Here is a 4,595-nt window from a genome sequence, read left to right on the forward strand (position 1 = left end):
CAGACAGTTCATCATGGACTGCAGAAAAGAGAAAAAAAAAAGTGTTGAGGCTTGCTCAGAAAAAGAAAGGGGAATGGATTGGGAATGCATAAAAAGGAGACAACAGTGAAGGAAGAAAAAAGAAATAGAGCAGTAGAAAAGAAGAAATTTCTAGAATAGAATTTCCAGAAGGCGGGGATGCTATCAATACTGAAAGACCCCTGGCATCCCAATGGAGGAATTCAGTCAGGTTTCAAGTCATGCGTATGCACGTACGTGTAAGAGTAGATGTTTGTTCATATTTGCCAGGGACAACTCTTTTAAAGCTGCGGGTTCTTTACGCGCTAACAGCATACTGCAAACAGGACCTCGATTTATCATCTCATCCGAATGACTAGCATCTAGACCGACCCACTCATGGTCGTGTGGAGGGACAGGAAATTCTGGCGGGCGTGGGACTCCATCCTGTATCCTCAGATTCTCTCGCTTCCTGGGTGGATGTAGTAACCGCTAGGCCACCACTGCACTTGACAGGGCACTGCGGATACATTCCGCAAGACGAAAGCGTGTTGCCATAAAGCGAGGTGTGGCTGCCTGGCCCACATGTACAGCGCATGATGAGGAAGCTGGTGACAGATGGGTCCTGCATTGTGTGCCCAGCACCTATGTTGACAGCTGCTCTCTGTGCTCTGATGTTTTTTCCATCACCCGCCTGTCAAGCATCTCTCCCGCAATATCTGGGTTATTCTTTACTTCTCTTCATCTTTTGAGCATCAAGAAAGAATCCCTCCATCCCCCGCCCTCCCCCCTCCCTTCCTCCATCTCTCTTTTGAAAATTGCATCTACATTCATCAAAAATATACCCTTCTCCCCTACCCCAGCCACCCACCCACCCACCCACACACACACACACAAACACATCACTTCCCCTTTTCTCTCTCTTCCCCCCACCCTCTCAAAAATATCATTTTGAAAAAACACAAATCTTATATTTGTTTCACATTCACTCCCTGTATGTGTTACATACGAAAAAGAAAAGTGCTCGAATTATGACCAAAATCAAACATAATCAAAATAACATGATTTACTTTCCACTTTCATTTCATGTTCTGAGCCACACGAAGAGTCTGAAATGAGTTGATAGCTGCTTTATCATGGTTGGACCAATTAATTTTTGAAACACTAAAAAGTTTTCAGTCACGATCTAGGAGCCACTTAGACAAATGTTAATCTTAACACAGAGACAAAGTAAAATAAAGGATCTTTTGTAGGCCAATAGGGAAATCAGTTTCACTGGCGAATAGTCCCACCCATGCATTCTACTGCAGGTTGTTTTCTTTAAAAAGCGGTATTTGAAGAAGCCAGGAAACATATTCCTTTTTTTTCTTTTTTTTTTTCTGGTCGATATTGATTTCAACACAATATCACTTTAGAGACAGCTGCTGAGTGCATGAATGCAGCTGGTAGACTGTAGTTTGAAAATGCAACTGTATGCTGGGAAATATATGACACTGATTTGTGTAGAGCATGCATGTCTGTACATTTTTTCCAAACAAACATATATCTGTGGGGGTGGGGAGGGGGGGGAGTCTTTAATTTTGATCCTGGAGTTATCCAAGTAATCTTATTTTATCCCCGTTTTAGTCCCTTGACTGCTGCCGATGAATATGTTCGTCAGTGAATGGCTGTCACATCACTGAGATAAGACAGAGCTTATATGTCAGGATGTCAGTGAAGGACTGTCACACAACTGAGGATAAGACAGATCTTACAGGTAAGGATGTCAGTGAAGGGCTGTCTCCTCACGGAGATAAGACACAGCTTACAGGTCAGGATGTCAGTGAAGGGCTGTCTCCTCACGGAGATAAGACACAGCTTACAGGTCAGGATGACACTGAAGGGCTGTCTCCTCACTGAGATAAGACACAGCTTACAGGTCAGGATGTCAGTGAAGGGCTGTCTCCTCACTGAGATAAGACACAGCTTACAGGTCAGGATGACACTGAAGGGCTGTCTCCTCACTGAGATAAGACACAGCTTACAGGTCAGGATGTCAGTGAAGGGCTGTCTCCTCACTGAGATAAGACACAGCTTACAGGTCAGGATGACACTGAAGGGCTGTCTCCTCACTGAGATAAGACACAGCTTACAGGTCAGGATGTCAGTGAAGGGCTGTCTCCTCACTGAGATAAGACACAGCTTACAGGTCAGGATGACACTGAAGGGCTGTCTCCTCACTTACCTGCCAACTTGTTAGTGCCTTAATCCTCTTCACATACACATGTTTGATTATGAGCTTTAAAATGTTTAATTATGAGCTTTAAATGGTATACAAATTTCAATCAGGAGCCCCACTAGCTCTATATCATAATTTTACTGGTTGAGTAATTAGTTTGTAGTTAGATTTTATTCATACTTTTTTTGAGATGCAAACTGAGGAGAGAAGAATGAAGAAAGCAGTGATGATAAGAGGCATGGATGGGGTGGGGAAGGGGATGGCTTTTCCTCTAAAATCACAATTGTGTATAGGCATTAAACAAAAGAACGAACAAATTTGCACACATATATTAACATGTCATAATCTGCATCAGTGTTTCATGGGCTGTGTTCATGTGGACATGCCTGGCTTGCTAACAATCCCTCACCCACCCACGCTAAAAAAAAAATTTAAAAAAACACAAAAAAACAGCAACAAGAGAGCAGCTTCCAACATCAGGGTCAAAACCCTTATACAAATATAAGCCCATTTGTAGAAAGAAGTGAACGTGGGACAGGCAACCCACAAGTGCGGAAGAAAAACCACTTCCGTACACGAATTCATCTGTAGTACTGATATGGTAATCCTGTTGGTGAAACGACCCACTTTATGGCACAGACACACAAACCACTTCAAAGGGATCAGCACAAGACTTCCCCCACACGGCCACAGCTGTGGACACTTCAAACACAAGTGAAGTTCTTTCACACACCACTTTGCTTTCATCTTTCCAACACATGCTGCCAGCTTCTGACTTGAGCCTTATTGGGTTGTGTGACAAAGCTTGGGACTTGTATCAGTGCTGTTTGCGCTGAAAGAGAAGACAAAACATCCCCATTGTAATCATTTGTCCTTTCTTTTTCTCTGCAGTTTTCAGGCCACTTGGTGGGCAGGTGGAAAGGAAAAAAGAAGAAGAGAAAAAAGAACGGCCAGCGTGACAAAGTGGTCAGTATCACAGACTGATAATTAGGGAGGATGTAAGTTCAAACCCATTCAGATTTCTATCATTGAGGAACATTTTGGCCTGATGTAAAACTTCTAGAATGAAAAAGTTAAATGTCAGATGACACCACCTCGTGTCTATGCCACTGTAGCCAATAAAGTCATGTCCATCAACAAATCTAGAGGTTACGTTTCTGACTGATGATGTAACTTTGTCAGGAGAAAATGACTGCAGAAGGGTGGGTGGGCTTTCTATCCACTGGTGACGTTACTTGCACTTAAAGTGGACTGGCCTTCCTGCATTGTTACAACTAACTTATTGCACTTGTCACTATCATTACAATTATGTGTAATTAATAGTAAATTTGCAAGGAGAGTACCATTTCAAAGCATTTCAAAGCACAAAATCGCAAATTTCTTCTCATCATTGACATATTGATTTCGGTTGTAAAAATACACATCTGTTTCACACTGGCGGGAGAGGGGGTGTCTGTATTTGTATGTGCAAGTGTGTGGGTGAGCGTGCATACAAGCGTGCATGTGTGTGCACGAGTGCGTGTGTGTATAGTTATGAATAACAGTTATTAACACAGGTGCCTGTACACAGTACAAATCAAATAACATTTTTTTCCATCATCATCTTGTTTGATAATTTTGTGACCAGCTACATCAGTACAAGACAATAATATTTCCTGGGCTATACAGGAGGAGGGTTTTGATATGTCCTTTAATGAACACCCATCGTCAGACATTATGAGGGATGACAGGTCCTTTAATGAACACCCATCATCAGACATTGTGAGGGATGACAGGTCCTTTAATGAAACAGTCATCGTAAGACACGATGAGGGTTGACAGGTCCTTTAATGAACACCAATCGTCAGACACTATCAGGGCTGATATGTCCTTTAATGAACACACCTATGGTCAGTCATTATGAGGGATGACAGGTCCTTTAATGAAACATTCATCGTAAGACATGAGGGTTGATAGGTCCTTTAATGAACACACCTATGGTCAGTTATTATGAGGGATGACAGGTCCTTTAATGAAACATTCATCGTAAGACATGAGGGTTGATAGGTCCTTTAATGAACACCCATTGTCAGACATTATGAAAGTTGACATGTCCTTTAATGAACACCCATCATCAGACATTATGAATGAAAACCCATCGTCCGACAATATGAGGGTTGATAGGTCCTTTAATGAACACCCATCTTCAGACACTATGAGGGATGACAGGTCCTTTAATGAACAACTTCAGTCAGTCATTCTCCTTCCATTTTCAAGGAAGGGACAGACAATTAATGATTGATTGAGCATGCTACAACATACATACAGCAACTTACACACCCTTCAACCATACATGTGAAGTAGTATGAAGAGCACCAATCCAAATAAAAAATAAAAATAA

This window comes from Babylonia areolata, chromosome 15 (genome assembly GCF_041734735.1).
Source record: "Babylonia areolata isolate BAREFJ2019XMU chromosome 15, ASM4173473v1, whole genome shotgun sequence".
Taxonomy (NCBI): domain Eukaryota; kingdom Metazoa; phylum Mollusca; class Gastropoda; order Neogastropoda; family Buccinidae; genus Babylonia; species Babylonia areolata.